At 46.5% G+C, this 16,458-nt stretch overlaps 1 protein-coding gene across 2 annotated transcripts in view; it reads left to right on the top strand.

Moving 5' to 3' along the window:
• Nucleotides 1-16,458, top strand: part of FARP2 (FERM, ARH/RhoGEF and pleckstrin domain protein 2) — a 92,101-nt gene that overhangs the window by 21,530 nt on the left and 54,113 nt on the right. The gene's annotated exons all lie outside the window — the stretch shown is intronic.

The following is a 16,458-nucleotide window of genomic DNA, read 5'->3' as shown; positions in this document are numbered from 1 at the left end:
CTGGCCCTCCTGCGCTCAGGCCCCTCGCAGCAAGACACACGTGCCAGCCATGTCAGCTGTTGACCAAGGAGGCCGCTTTAAACTCTCCTGTCCTCGACTCCTGGGTCACAGTAATTATGGGCTTTTATTTTCAGCGAGATTTTGACTAGTCTTTAAAAGAAACATGAAAAACATCTGTAGGTGCTTCCCAACTGTTGTTACTGGAATGCTTTGGAATGTCCTTTGCACATGTGTTACGCTTTTGTGTGTGTAATTTTGTAGTTTATGTAACTTGCCACTGTGGCAGAGAGGAGCCCAGCCCTTACTTGAGGGCTTTTTCTGGTGACAGTGAAAATCAGGAAGAAATGTTTTCCTGCTTGGCTCCTGGTCTCAAACCCCTGCCTGGGACTGAGCCTTCTTCAGAAGTTCCCGTGTAGACTTCTGCCGTAGCTTCACTGTTAAGCCTAAAATATCTTTTTCTAAAATAAATTTAACATTACTGATTATGAAAGATACATTCTTTCTTACTGTTCTATTTTTAGATATTTATGTTTCCTCATAATTATATTTTTTGCATTTGTTTTATCCACTAATATGTGGCCTTATGCTTTTTTGCATGTTTTGATATTTGAATCTGATAAAGTTAGATTTTTATAGCCGAAGAAAAGCCTTTTTTTCCCCTATTAAAGTAATTTTCAGTTAAGACAACTCAGAATGACTTTAAGGCTCTAGACGTTGCTTTCCTTCTGGAAATTATGTTGGAACATGGACTCTTTTAAATCAGACACTAAGTCAAGGATAGTCAGTTTTATAGCTGTTTGCTTCTGGCTCTGATTTATATCAATTCTATGTCTTTTAAAACCGTATAAAATAGTAGAAACATATCCTAAATGTAGCGAGGAATCCAAATTGTATTATGAAATGAAACCATAAATTTTACATAAGTACTGAGATAAAATTTAACTTGTTAGCATATTAACATAAAGAATAAAAAAAGACATCTTGAGAGACTTTGATACACTCTTGCTGAGAGCACAGGCTTCTACAAAGGGTCTTCAATTTTTCCTTATTTAGGGGAATCAGATTAGGAGACACCTAAGAGCACCAGAGGAGGGCAAACTTGTTTCGGAAAATTGTTACTCTAAGTTCTGGAAAACTAAAGTTTGTTTGTTTTTGTTTTTTTTAGTTTTTATTTTATTTTTATTTTTGGCTGTACTGGATCTTCGTTGCTGCGCGCGGGCCTTCTTTAGTTGCGGCGAGCGGGGGCTACTCTTCGTTGCGGTGCATGGGCTTCTCATTGCGGTGGCTTCTCTTGTTGCGGAGCACGGGCTCCAGGCACGCAGGCTTCAGTAGTTGTGGCACGCGGACTCTAGAGTGCAGGGCCAGCAGCTGTGGTGCACGGGCTTAGTTGCTCCACAGCATGTGGGATCTTCCCGGACCAGGGCTCGAACCAGTGTCCCCTGCATTGGCAGGTGGATTCCCAACCACTGCGCCACCAGGGAAGTCCCCCAAAGTTTTTATTGCTGCAGATTTTCTACAGTTTAGAAACTGATGCTGTTATTTTTAATTATTCAAGTCAACTGACTTTGTAAAGTTATAGTATTTCGTGTTGATTTTTTTTTTCTTTTTCACTGTAGAAAACTTTTTATGTATTTTTTCAAATGATAAGATTAATACATGCTCACAGTAAAAAATTCAGTCAGTCAGTACAGAGGAAAACAGTTAAATGTATTATTCTCCTACACCCAGAAATAATGCCTGTGACATTGTGGTCATGTTACCCGTTTAATCTTCCAGACGGTCAGCCGTGTGTGTGCACGTGGGGTGCAGGCCCACAGTCCACGTCACACCCGTCCACTTGATCATGTAAGCACTTCCCAACGTTTGCGCGTTTACCTGTTTCTCTTTTTACCTCCTGTAGTTTCTGTGCTATGAATCTTGATACCATGTGAATTGGTACCAAGATAATCGTTGTAATATGCTGATGGGCACAACACTGTTTTCCTTTTATAAAATATGTACTTTTTTTTGGTCTCAGTTGCCTTTTTGGCCTAAATTCAACCATGTATTCTATAAAGTTCGTGTTCCCTTACTTTTTGTTGTTGTTGTTTGCCATATTCGTGATTCAACCATGTCATTCTTTTATTTTCAACCTTTCTGTATCATTTGCTTCAGCTGTGTTTCTTGTATACAACCTAATGGCCAACACTGAGTGTTTACCACATTCTGAGTGCTGTTCAGAAGCACTTTGCCTGTACTATTTAATTTCCTCCTTAACCATTAGCAGCATTATTATTAGTTTTGTTTTATAATTGAGAAAACTGAGATACAGGGAATTTTTAAAACTTACCCAGTACTGGAAGTTCCAGCCAGGACAATTAGGAAAAAAAGGAAAAGAGTAAGAAAAAATGAAATAAAAGGAATCCGTATTGGAAAGGAAGAAGTGAAACTATCTCTTATTTACAGATGACATTATGATGTATATGGAAAATCCTAAGGAATCTACAAAAAAAAAAAAAAAGAACTATTGGAACTATTAAATTCAACAAAGCCACAGGATACAACATTAATATACAAATATCAATTTATATTTCAATACACTAGCAATGTACAATCCCAAAATAAAATTAAGAAAACAATTCCATTTACAGTGGCATCGAAAAAGAATAAAATACTTAGGAACAAATTTAACAAAAGAACCTCAAAATTTATATGCTGCCTGGTAGTCAACTACTAATTTCTTGAAGGGGAAATCTGTAGTTTTAACCCATAAAAAGAGTTTTGAAAAGCCAGTTAGTCACCTGTAGATTTTGAATGAAACTTTTTATTTATGGGAAAAAAAATTCCAAAGGGAATAGCCTAGAAAGGTCTTTTCTTTTCTCCTTTGCAGTATAATTATAAAAATAATTGCAAATTCTCAAGCACAATAAAATTCTAATTAAATTACAATTCACTGATTTTTTTTATTTATATGGTCAAATTATCCTCCCTTTTGTATTGTCCATCCATTTTCCTATGTTTTAAAACTTAAACCACAACTGTAGAGTGTTTATGTTGAATCCAGCTACAAAAATATTAACTATTTTTTACATTGCATTTTTTCCTAAAAACTAAACACAATAATATATGTAAAGTCCTAAAATAATTGAATCTTTTACATTTGTCTACTAGAAGTACTGATTTGTGATAGAACCAGATTTCATGTTCTCTGAAAAGCTCCATTAATTAGGAGGGGAAATGCCTACATGCTACTAAAAACAAATTCAATAAATCCCACTCTGTTTCTGAAAAACATGATCTTTAAAGATGAATTTTAAATGCCAGAATCAAATGTCAGGAGAAACAGACTTTTCTTTTTTTTGCCTTCAATGAATAGCTAAAGATTAAAAGAAAAGATTTGGTTTAGAGAACATATATTTTTCACTGGCATTTTAGGATGGTGTTTACCAAAATGTCATAACTGCTTATTTGCAACTGTTCCTCGTGCTTCTAGCAAAGGGCGGTGAAAGGAAACATCGAGCTCAGCTGTGGAAGCCCAGGAGTTTTGCTTTGCATTTCATCCCTCCACTTCCCACCCCTGCTTGGGATGGCCCAGACCTAACCATCACCAGAGACAGCTCAACTCAATTCCAAACACATATTATGAGCAGTGAAACTGTGAAATTATGAGCAGTGAAGCTGTAACTTTAAAACAAACAAACAAAAAGACACCCTGTGCACTGAAAACTGTAAAACTACTGAGAGAAGTGAAGGAAGATCTAAATAAATCAGTGGAAAGATACCCCATCTTCATGGATCAGCAGCCTTGCTATTGTTAAGATGGCGGTGCTCCGCGGCTGACCTACAGATCTGTTGTGATCCCCGTCAAGTCCCTGCTGGCTTTTTTACAGAAACTGACAAGGTGATCTGAAAATGTATATGGGAATTCAAGGGACCTAGAATAGCCAAAAACAATCATGAAAAAGAAGAAAGTTGGAAGAGTCACACTTTCCCGTTCCGAGGATGACTGGAACGCAACAGTGATCCACGTGGTGTGGTGCCAGCAGGACAGAGGTACAGACCACCCTCCGTGCCTGCAGGCCCCACATCACACATTCAGCCGAGCGCGGATGCATCCACGCACACGTGACCCGCAGACATGGAGCACCACTGGGGACTTGAGCATCTGCAGATCCGGCTCTCTGTGGCAGTGCCCCTGGATACCGAGAGGCGACGGTATAGGTCAGTGGGATAGAATTGAGAGTCCAGAAATAAATCCTTACGTGAAGTCGGACCCCTCAAACCGTGCACAGAAAGTAACTCAGAATGGATCAGTGACCTAAATGTCAGAGTTAAAACTATAAAACTCTGGGGAGAAAACCTAGGAGTACATTTTCATGCCCTCAGGTTAGACAGTAGCTTCTTAGATATGACGCCAAAATCACACGTGACAAAAAATAAATAAATTGGATTTCGTTTAAAAAAATTGTGCTAGAAATAATACTATCGAGAAAGTTAAAGGAATGAGAGAAAAAATTACAATTACACATCAATAAGGACTTTATCTAGAAATATATATATATTTTATATACAAATTTATTTGGCTGCGTTGGATCTTTGTTGCTGCGTGCGGGCTTTCTCTAGTTGCAGCGAGCAGGGGCTACTCTTCGTTGCGGTGTGCGGGCTTCTCATTGCGGTGGCTTCTTTTGTTGCGGAACACGGGCTCTAGGTGTGCGGGCTTCAGTAGTTGTGGCTCGCAGGCTCAGTAGTTGTGGCTCACGGGCCCTAGAGCGCAGGCTCAGTAGTTGTGGCGCATGGGCTTCCTTGCTCTGCGGCATGTGGGATCTTCCCGGACCAGGGCTCGAACCCATGTCCCCTGCATTGGCAGGTGGATTCTTAACCACCGTGCCACCAGGGAAGTCCCTAGAATATATTTTTTAAAACAACTCTCACAACTCAATAATAAAAGACAAGTAACCCAGTTTACACTGTTGCCCAGGGTCACATGGCCAGAAAGCCGGCACCCGGGAACTCACTCCCAGGTGGTCCCTTTTCCTTGAACAGCTGTTCTCTTCTCTTTTTCCAGAGCCCGTTTCTCTGCGTTGTGCTCCTATAGTACAGAGGCAGTTGCTTTATTAGCTGTTCTCTAACTGCATGATGAAATTTTGGCCGCAGTCTCATCTGCTGAGAGGCAGCGCTCTTCTGCTAAGTGTTCATCTGACTTTCTTTTCTGTTTTTTCCCTCCTTTTATCTTGAATGTCTTTGGATATTTGCAGGATTGTTCTATTTTGGTCACCCATCTTTGAAGCAGTTCAGCTGTTCATGGATTAGCTGTTTTAAGGGGGTCTTGTATGAGTGCCTGGTTGTAGAGTTGTGGACCTTTGGCATTTATGTAAGACCTAAGGCTTGGGGGGAACTCAGTTCACCCCTCATTTTCAGTCAGCCGAAAGCAGCAGCTGGCCTGGGTCTTTGCACGCGGTCTTTCATCCTGGCCTGCGTGTGCCTCATGTGGCTCCGCCTCCTGTGCCTCTCCAAGCCAGAAGGGCCGGGTTTGAGTTCTGCCGCCGCCGCCTCTTCCCCTCCTTTTTGCAAACAAGGGGTGTAGGTTTCACCCCCAAGCTGTGCGGGTCGCGTGACTCAGTGCTCTGTGAGGCTTTCTGCTGAAACCTGTGCCCTGGCGTCTTGTCGGGGCGGGCGTCGTCCCACGCCCTCCCACGCCCTCGGGCTGGCTCTGCTGCTGGCACTCCTCCCACCAAGCTGTGATTCAGGCTTTAGCAGTTTCCTAGTTTTGCTGAAAATGGACTTTACATTTTTGTTTCTTATCTTCTTTCTTGATCTTCAGTGATTCCAGCAAGAGATTGAGGAAGTGACAGGCTACACTGCCGTTCTCAGAGGAGTCACTGAGCACCCCTTCCCCCAACCCCTCCCCTCCTGTGTCGCCCCCTCCTGGGATTCCTCTTAGACACGTTTGTGGTTCCCACGTTCCTGAGTCTGAACGCTTCTTCATTACTCCATCTCGAGGGAAATGCCTCCATTTATTGTCCACACCCATGCAGGTGCACGTCTTACCCGTTCAGTTCAGGCCTCCTGGTGACCTTTAATTTCTGGAGTTATCTTTTTATTTCCTCCTTTTATTCTTTAGTTGCTGTTTTTCTTCTTCGAAATCTTCTCATTTTACGAATACATTGACCTGTTCCATTGGCCTTTCTGAGGATCTTCGTTATTCTTTTTAATGACGTTGTTTTGGTTTTGGTTACCACATCCGCTCCGTTCATCGGGAATTCATCTGTCTGCTTTCCAGGTCGACACCTCTGTTTCAGGAGTTTGGTGTTAAGCATCTGCTCATTCCTGGTTGTCCGTGTATTTTTGCAAATGAAGGTTCAGACTGCTTGGTATTGGTTCCAGTGACCTTTTTAAAGGCACAGTTTGATTCTGTAGGCAGGTCCCCTCTGTAGGGCCCTGGCTGGGGAGCAGGCGGTCTGCACAGGGGCATACACGTCAGGGCAGGCAAGCCAACCAGACCCTTCTGTTGACGAGGAGGAAAGAAAGGAATCACCCGAGACACTGGCTGCTCTAGGAGATTCACCGCTAAGATACACCCTCCGTTTTATTTTTCCCTGATGGTAAGTTAAAGACAAGGGATAAAAAAATAGTGGGTTGATCGCCCAGCTACTAAAACTCATCAGAAGTATCAGGTTGCTTCCTTGGCTGCCGCCATGGGACATAAACTACGTAAGGATGTGGTGGGGACATGCGGCCTCTTTTACCCGGGTCACCAGCGCCCTCGCTCAGGTGGGAGGAGACGGGATGGTCCTTCCCGGAGCTGGGAGGGGGGTTCCCGTCTCTCTCCTTCTGTGCTCACACCTCAGCCCCTCCCCCCTCCACAGGGTCTTGTTAGGATGCTCATCACGGATTCTGCTTCTCTGCTGTCGCCCCCTCCCCCCGCTCGTGAGAGCACCCCGCAGGACAGACGTCTACGTGCCCCTCTGTTTAATGCGCACTGTTCGGCGTTTAAGCCTCATCTGGTCACGAGCTTCTGCCGCCGTCACGTCGCGGCTGTTGTGCGAACTGTGCGCGTTTGGACGAGCTGCAGGAGGCTTGCTGTGGATTTGGCTTTCCCCCCAGTTCTGGAACTCTCTCCTGCCTAGGCTGTGCACGCCGTGGGCGTCGTCCAGGGTCTGTGTGCCGAGTTATTCAGGGTCTGGGTCAGGAGACAGAATACACCTGCCCTGTGAACTGGGAAATGCAACAATTGTTAGCTGGTAACAGACAGTAACTATGAAGCGGGGAGGGGAGCCCGCAGGATGCGGGGCAGGGAGTGCAGGGAGTGCAGGGAGTGCCGCCGCCCCCAAGCCCAAGGCTCAGACCAAGGGCCCGAGGAACAGGCTGCGGGCAGGAGCTGCCCAGCGGTGGGACCGGAGCTTGAGAGAGAGTCGCTTCTGGGCCTCCTGCACAAGCCAGCAGCTGTGAGCCCAGAGCCCAGAAGCAGGGAGAGAGGCCCTCTCTTCCTGTGCTGTCTCCCGCTGGTCAGAGAGAGATGTCTGCAGGTCCTGTCCCAGGGTCACAAAGCCACAAAGAAGGGCGGGCTTGGAGCAGAGGGGCAATAAAGAGATAACTAGCTCACCCGTACTAACAGGGTCTTATTTGGGGATTTAAGCTGTCCTGTTTCCTCGAGTAGTTTCGGGGAAGCTATTGTAGGAGGAGCTGGGGCACCAGCGGATCCACGGATGTGTGAGCTCATTTGGTGCCTCTGTCCAGGGACACTGTGTCCCCTCCCTGGTAAGCACACGTAGCAGTGATGTCTTCATGTCCTCCAGCTTCACACAGCTCCTGTGGCCTTCAGCGCAGGAGGGAGTGGGTCTCTGGTGATACAGCATTTGAGGAATATGTGAGAATCTCAGACTTGAGTATGAGCCAGAGTGAGAGGGAAATGCCCGTCAGAAGCGCGGTGACCTTTCAGAGCGTCCCGAATGAATGTGGCTACAGTTTCCTCTGAGCTCGCAAGATTATCTTCATTGCACAGTCTAATATTATAAAAGGAAGTTCGGGGTTGATCTAATCATTAGACAAGAAAAATCTCAAGTCCTGAAGCTAGCAGTGGAGATGTGAGTTTCAGTCCAGCAGCAGAGACGGAGGAGCTGTGGTTTGACAAATGAGCTGTAGACGGGCACATGGAGCAACGAGCTGCAGGACAAAGTCAGGCTTTTCAAGAAGGATCTTCCCACGCTGCTAAGACAGAGAAGAAAGAAGTACTGTTAGCGAAGCTGCTGTAACCCATTTCCATCCAGACAAAATCTTTAATGGTACTTCTGTCTATGTAGATATTTAACAATATGCTTTATGTCTAAGCTTGGAGAAGAGCTCTGCCGTTGTGACCAACTGGAAAAATGGAAACACTGAACAAAATGTCTGTAACCTGTATTGTACTTTGGTTGTGTTATTAATGCTGTGTCTCCTCTGGCTTGGTGTTTGAAGCCCCGCCCTGGTTTGGGCTGTGAAGTCGGTCTCTCCATTGTTGTCTGTCGGGGATGCCGGTGCTCAGACGCCCTCCATGCTGGTCAGGCAGCCTCATTCCCTCTGACCATCCGCCCCTGTAGGCACAGACCGTGCAGACTGCAGTCCGACTGATGGTCAGTGTCTGTATTTTTAGGAACAGAAGGTAAGCTCTGAGTATGGAAGACATGAGAAGGCAGAGATGGACGTGTGACAGATACAAGGGACACAGAACAGAGCTGCCATATTGCACCAGCCAAGTCGTGGTTGTGACGCTCCTGTAAAAATTGAGAGGAATGAACCTGTAGAAAATTATCCTGGCAAGTAATGTTGAAATACTCTTAAACTACACTGTACAAAACATAGTCCGCATCTATGTGTTTGCATAGGTGTTGACAGGAGGGAGAAACCACTGGCTGCCTGCGAGAAGCATGCTCCCCGTGCAGAGTCCAGGGGCTCCCTGCCCTGTCTGCTTCCTCTTCTGCTCCAGGCAGATGAAACGAGTGCCTCTTTCCAGACACGTGTCAGGAGGAGACTGTGCACACTTGATGAACAAGCACAAGACCTGGACGGACGGTCCTCGGGGGTGGGAGCTCTCTCTGTGCACAGTTAGAAGATATTTTGTGCAGTGCTGACACCGTTGCGCGTGTGCAGACAACACACCCGGCTTGTGCCAGGCGTCCCGTGGGGCAGTGTTCATACGTGGTTTCGTGACAGCCCCAGAAAACCCTTTCAGGGTAAGAATTATTTATTTTTCAAATGAGGAAAACCCAGGCCCAGCATAGCCACCAAGCGGAAAGCCAGGATTCCAACTCCAGGTCTGTGCTCCTACGGCCGCATGATGCAACTCGTTCCTTGTGATGAAACCAAGGCGCCGGAAGGTATCTCAAGAAAATCCCTGGTTCCTCATCCACGTCAGGCAGAGGGTGACCAAGCTTGGTCAGGTCACTGTCTCTGCCGTTTTGGCGCTGATCGGGCAGCACGCCAATTCTTTCACCTTTCATCATCTTGACCATCGATGCCTCTCTATATTTTTAGCTGATGTCTAAATTGTCGATTAAACTGTTTCTTCTAGTTTTGTCCTCTTTAGGTTTGGGAAATAACCGTTCAGCATCTTCCTAAAATTCTTCACATGCCCGGGAACTGTGCGTCTTGTGTCGCTGCAGGGACAGAGGGCCCAAGGGCAGCTGGGAGCGGCCGGAGACTCGCAGCTCTGCCCTCCCGCTTCGCTTTCCCGAGTTGCGTGCAGCCCACGGAGCACCTCACCCACACCTGATCCTTTTGCTCAGGATGGATTGCCCTGTCTTTTAATAAATGACGTTGGGTTGGACTTCAGTACCTATGGTCATAATGGAAGGGGTTGTCCCAGTTATTATGGGATTGATTCATTAACAGACATCTCAGTGCCTGTCCTGTAAATTACTTTGTGCGCCAAGAACCTCCTGACGCTCTTTTATAATTTAAGTATCAAGAACCACCTCGTATTTTTTCCCCAAGGAGAACTCATTCTATTGAAAGTCTCTACACGTGCGGTGAATTGTTAATTATTGAACAAAATTCAAGATATGGTTTCTGCTCTCCCAAAACCTGTGGTCTAAAAAAGTCTCTCTGTCTCTCATGTTGAGCACTTTGAGAAACGATTGTTTATAAACTGGAACGGGCTGGTGTGTGCGTGAGCGTCAGGCTCTCACGGAGACCCACGTTCTGACCCCAGGTCCCTGCGTTTGCACAGGTCATGGGCTCCAGTGAGTCTGTTCCGCGTGGAGCGCCACGCTGGACTTGGGCTTTTCCGGTGTGTTCTGTCCTGGGTGACCTTTCTGAAAGGGCCCTTGACAAACTGGACCATGTCTGCAGGAGATGGATCAGGGGAGGATTTAGGCAAAGGCATTTTGGCCAAAGGCTGGGAACTCTTTCCAGGCAGGGCCGTCCAGCGGTGGAACCAGGTGCCTCGTGCCCTGTGCGTCCTGACGCCTCAGAGCAACTCTAGAAGGATTCATGTAAAAGGTGAAAGGTCAGCTTTCAGGAACTCCCAAGGATGTTTGACCTCTTATTTTCCTTGTGGTGACTTTCGTACCAGGGTGTCACTTGCACAGTGAGGTGTGCAGCCCTTCGTGTGCAGCTTGGTGAGCTGACGTGTGTGCACTTGCTCCCCACCCCTGGTGGAGATGGACCCCAGGCTCCCTTGTGCCCCTGCCAGCCACTTACAGCCCCCAAATAGCTGCTGTTTTGATCTTTAGGACTATAAAATGGTTTTGCCAGATACTCAGTTTGGTACAGAGACAGTCATATGGTGTGTGCGCTGACATTTATCAGTAACCAGTATTGCTGCATGAAGCATGAAGCAGTGGTCTCTTTTTTCCATCACTGGGTCATATTCCATCGTGTCAACAAACCATATATCGTTTATCCATCCAGTTTGACATTTCAGCTCTTGTCAGGGTTTGCCTATAAGTGAAGCTGCTGTGAACGTTCTCAAACGTGTGTTTCGCTGTACGTAAGCAGACACTTCTGTTCAGCGTACCCCGGGACTGGGACTGCGCAGCCGTAGGGCAGGTCTGGCCGCCGCTTTCCCCGGGAGACCTGCAGACCTGCACCCACATCAGCCTGGACGCGACCTGCATGCGGTTCCCCACGTTCTTGCCAGTGTCAGTATTGCCAGTCCTCTCCTCTTTAGCATCCTGGAGGGCGTCTGGTTGAGCCTGTGTTCCCTGACATCATGCTGTGCGGCTTTTCTTACTGTTTATTGGCCATTTAGATAATGCTGTTTTGAAAGTGCCTGTTCAGCTGTTTCTGCCCACTTCTGTTTAACTGGACTGTCTACCTTTTCCTTACGATTTGTAGATCTTTAAATATGTGTTGGCTTCATGACCTTTGTTGGACTTTCGTATTGCACATATTTTCTAGTTTGTGACCTGCCATTTTCCTGTCTTAACAGTGTCTTCTGATGTACAGAAGTTTCTGATTTTCAGGTGGTCCATTTATCAGACATTCTTTTGTGGTTAAGTCCTTTCTGCATCACGTGGTTCAGTTCTCTGGAACCAACAACTGTTCCTAGTTAACTGCCCCTTCAGAGAGAGTCTGTGCGTTTACCTACAGTATGTACATGCGTATGTATAGATTTATATCTATATTTATATCCCCCCATGCAGTGGTGGTGTGTGCGTTGTTCAGCACCCAGGTTTTTTATGCTAACAGTTTACCTTGGCGGTCTGCTCACTTCAGTGCAGGGAGAGCGGCTTCGTCCACCCGCCGCAAGGGTCACCGGGTTTGCTGCAGATTTAGGGTATGGTTAATTGTCTGCTATTAGAAGCATTATTGTGACAAATGTTGTTCTATATGCATAGCTTTGCACCTGTGAAATACTTTTTTTTTCCTTTGGCCGTGCCACGTGGCTTCCAGGATCTTAGTTCCCCCACCAGGGGTTGAACCTGGGCCCTCGGCAGTGAGAGTGCAGAGTTCTAACCACTGGACTGCCAAGGAATCCCCTGAAATACTGTTTAGAAGTGGGGTTTTTAAAAGCATGGTGTGGACATTTAAATTTTGGTAGGTAGCTCCATCGTGATTCCACAGAGGTGGTCCCAGTTTGCTCGCATGGTCCCACGGGGGGTGCCTGTTTGCTCTGCTCCCTGACATGGTGCTTTCAGACACTCTTGAGTTCGGCCCAGCTGATACACGAAAAATGGGATCTCAGTGTAGGTTTGATTTGCATATCTCTAATTATGTGTTTAAACGTCATTTAGGTTTCTGTTTTTGTGAACAGCCTGTCCTTTTGCCCATTTTTCTATTCCGTTGCAGTTTGGCATGCTTTAAAGAAATTAACCCTTTGTGATACGAGCTATCAAAGTTTTTCCCCTGTTTATCTTTGAAGAAGTCTTGACTTTACAGTGCTTCTTTCTGTGCAGAGGTTTTTATTTTTGTGTTCAGTCTCTCAAGCCTCCTGTGATGGCTTTTAGCTTCTGGAGTGAAATGAAAACAGCCTCTCCCCATGTGGAGTACAAAACAGATTTATCTCACTGCAGTACTTTGATGGGTAGATATTTTTGTGTTTAGATATTTTATTCATCTTGAAATTATTATGCCAGATAAGGGTACAGCCTAGTTTTTTCCAGATGGATACCTAATAATATTTATTGAATAATCTGTTTTCCTCTCACTGATTGATTTGAAATGTCACTGTTACCAGGCACTCCACTGTTTTATGTGTTTGGGTATATTTCTTCACCTCCTACTCTATTCCATTGATTTGTCTGTGTGAACATATGCACCAGTACCAAATGTTTTAATTACTATAGTTTTTCAACAGTTTGACTATCTGCTAAGGCTCATCCTCTCTTAATTTTCTTTTTCAGAATTTTCCTGACCATTCTTGCATTTTAAAAAATACATCAACTGTAGAATCAGCCTCTCAGGTTCCTTAAAGAATCCTCTTGGTACTTTTATTAGGGTCGCATGGAGTCTGTGGATTAATGGAAGGAAGCTTGACGTCTCCGCGGGTGTTTCTCTCCAAGAAGGTGGCGCCGTCCACTTCCGCCCCTTGTTCAGTCTCCTGACAGTGTTTTTAAAATTTTCGCCGTAAGGCTTTCTTTTATTGTAAGTTTATTCCAAGATACTTCAGTTTTTTCATTGCTGTTACAAATGTGGTTGTTTCTTCCTCTCTATCCTGAAAAGCCTGGTGATATCCGTATAATAATTTTCCCCCATCACCTAACTGAATTTCATCTTTTTTATAATAGTTTTCTAGTTGATGTTCTTGGATTTTCAAAGTAAAGTATCATACCTGCAAGTAATGACACCTTGCTTCCTCTTTTCCAGTTTTTTTGCCTCCCGTTTCTTCCTGTTTCGGTGCTGGCATTTAGAGTTAGTGATGGAATGTGCGGTTGGGGGCAGCCACCCCGTCTTGTTAGATGTTAGGGAATCATGCCTCTCTTCCTATTTTATTAAGAATTGAATTTTATCAGATGCCTTCTCAGAGTCTCAGGTTCTGGGAATAACCGTAGGATAGTTTTCTGCAGGTTAATGTTAGATCTCCTAATGGTGTGTTGAATTATCCTCTCTCTCTTGAATAAGTTTACTTGGCTATGATGTGTCACTCTTTCTGTTTTTGCCAGGTTATGTTTGCTGATACTTTACTTGGGATGTTTCCATTGACATCCATAAGGAGGAATCTTTCTCTTGGGGAATGTGTGTGTATATGTGGATTTGTTTGGAGTTTGGGGGTTCTTTTCCATAAAGCAAATTTAAGGGATTCCCTCCCCCCCACCCCGCCCCGCCATCTGTGTCACCTTGGATTAATTTAAATATCTTTGGAGATGTCTGTGCCTTCATGGTTTGTGAAGACACCTGTTTCTGATGGTTTTTGTGGGAATTGATTATGTATTTCAGGACACACGGAGAATACAAAATTCTTTTTGTTACCTGAACATCGGCTAGTAATTGACTTGGAAAACTTTTTTAGTTTAGTAAAATTTATTCCAGGGCTTCCCTGGTGGCGCAGTGGTTGAGAGTCCGCCTGCCGATGCAGGGGACACGGGTTCGTGTCCCGGTCCGGGAAGATCCCACATGCCGCGGAGCAGCTGGGCCCGTGAGCTATGGCCGCTGAGCCTGCGCGTCCGGAGCCTGTGCTCCGCAACGGGAGAGGCCACAACAGTGAGAGGCCCGCGTACCGCAAAAAAAAAAAGAAAATTATTCCAATTCAGGAAGTTAAATATATATAGTTGTCCATTCAGGTCTGTGTATATGTGTGTATCATACATGAGCATTTATACACGCATATCCCCACATGTGTTTATGTGTGTCCGTATGTATACCCATGCACGTGTGTATGTATGTGTGTCCATTCTTGTGTGCATCATACATGTATGTGTTTTCGTGTGTCCATAAATGTGTGTACATGTGTGCATATGCATACAAATACATGTGTAACTCATGTGCTTTGCACCCCGATACACAGCCCCTGCCCTGGGTGTTGGGCGGTGCCAGGCAGCATTGTGTCGTGAGCAACCTCGTGTCACACACGTGCCGTGGTCGGTGCCCGTAGTCCCACTGGGACGGCCCCAGAGCAGAGCTCAGGCCGCGCTCACTGCAGGTGGAGGGCTGGCCGGCGGGTAGTGGGGTGGGCGGCTCGGGTACGGCTGTGCCGCCTCCCGTCCGACCGCAGACGGGGTGGGGAGCCCAGGGCGGGTGAGAACCAGTCTCAGTGCCACCAGCACCTTGTCCAGGGGCCGCGTGATGTGACTGTTGGGGGAGCTAGCGGAGGTCAAGGGCACCTTAGCGGGTTCTCAGAGGACACGCCCCCCCCCCCTTAGGCCGACCCGACAGGGAGGTGTGCACCCAGCCCTGGGCGGGGGCTGGGGGTGGGACTGGGGTGCCCTGGCCCATCCTGGGGGAGGGGTGACGTGGCTTTGAGAGGACTTCTGTGGGGTCAGACACCCAGGGGTCGTGGGGTCGGGGTGGGTTGCAGCAGAATCTGTGATTTCTGACCGGTTAACCATGTAGGGGCCCCAGTGTGGGTGGTCCCTGCGGTGACACGGGGCCTGCAGGGCACTGCATGGCCTCCCTAGCACCTGCTCTGTCACAGGGAGCTCTACTGTGATGCTCTGAGGGACGTCATAGGAACGGAACCCAGCGAGACCTGCGTGTGTGTTCCCTACTAATTGTACTTTCAGCGTGAGGTCACACTGTAGCTCACCTTCCTGTCCTGATGAGGTGCTCGTTCTGCTCTGTGATTCTCTGTGAGCTTCTGTTAGGACAAAGGGCGGGTTTTTTTTTTTTTTTTAATTTATTTATTTATGACTGTGTTGGGTCTTCGTTTCTTTGCGAGGGCTTTCTCTAGTTGTGGCAAGCGGAGGCCACTCTTCATCGCGATGCGCGGGCCTCTCACTATCGCGGCCTCTCTTGTTGCGGAGCACAGGCTCCAGACGCGCAGGCTCAGTAATTGTGGCTCACGGGCCCAGTCGCTCCGCGGCATGTGGGATCTTCCCAGACCAGGGCACGAACCTGTATCCCCTGCGTTGGCAGGCAGACTCTCAACCACTGCGCCACCAGGGAAGCCCAGAAGGGCGGGTTTTTATCCCTTCAAATAACAATTCTCATTTCAGGAGCCTTAGCACTTCCTGAGCACACGGAGAGAAAATCTAATGGTTAAATAGTGGACGTTTCCCTCCCCACCCACTTGTGTGTATTATATTTTAATTGTGAAAATAACATGTCTACTGATGAAAACTTGAGACGTTAATGACTAAGACAAGTTAATGACTGAGGTGAAAGTGGAAGTCCTTGTCTGCATCCCACACTCTGTTCAGTCCCTGAGAGACACAGAGCACAGCCTTCCAGACCTGTTTCTGCTGTGTGTTAACAGAGGGTGTGTTCCATGAAAGGGAATCATACTGTGTAGAAATGGAAACCTTTCTTCCTGACTGAACTGTAGTCTTGACTTTATTCTGTGATGGTCCATACAGAATTTCTGTGTTCCTTTTAAGGGATGCGTAATTTTTTTTTCTTTTTTATTTTTTTATTATTATTTTTTTTTTGCGGTACGCGGGCCTCTCACTGCTGCGGCCTCTCCCATTGTGGAGCACAGGCTCTGGACGCGCAGGCTCAGCGGCCATGGCTCACGGGCCCAGCCGCTCCGCGGCATGTGGCATCTTCCCGGACCGGGACACGAACCTGTGTCCCCTGCATCGGCAGGCGGACTCTCAACCACTGCGCCACCAGGGAAGCCCAGGGATGCGTAATTTTTAATTAGGGATACGCCATTACTCATTTTGCCAGTTCTTTGCTAGGTTGTCCTTGGTGTTTAGCTCTGTGCAGTTGTTTTGGGCTATCTGTAGGAGGAAGTAGAAGCGGAGTTGCTGTGGCAAAGGTACATGTATACCCTTCAGATTGGAAAGTGTTTTCACATTATCCCAGCAGGTGTGTGGCTGTCTTCCCATGGCCACGCCACTCACTCTTGGCATCATCATAACCTCTTTGATGGGTGAAAAGTGACACCTCACTGTTTTAATCTAT

This window comes from Delphinus delphis, chromosome 7 (genome assembly GCF_949987515.2).
Source record: "Delphinus delphis chromosome 7, mDelDel1.2, whole genome shotgun sequence".
NCBI lineage: Eukaryota > Metazoa > Chordata > Mammalia > Artiodactyla > Delphinidae > Delphinus > Delphinus delphis.
The sequence above is the reverse complement of the archived record's forward strand: the minus strand, read 5'-3'. Positions and strand labels throughout refer to the sequence as shown.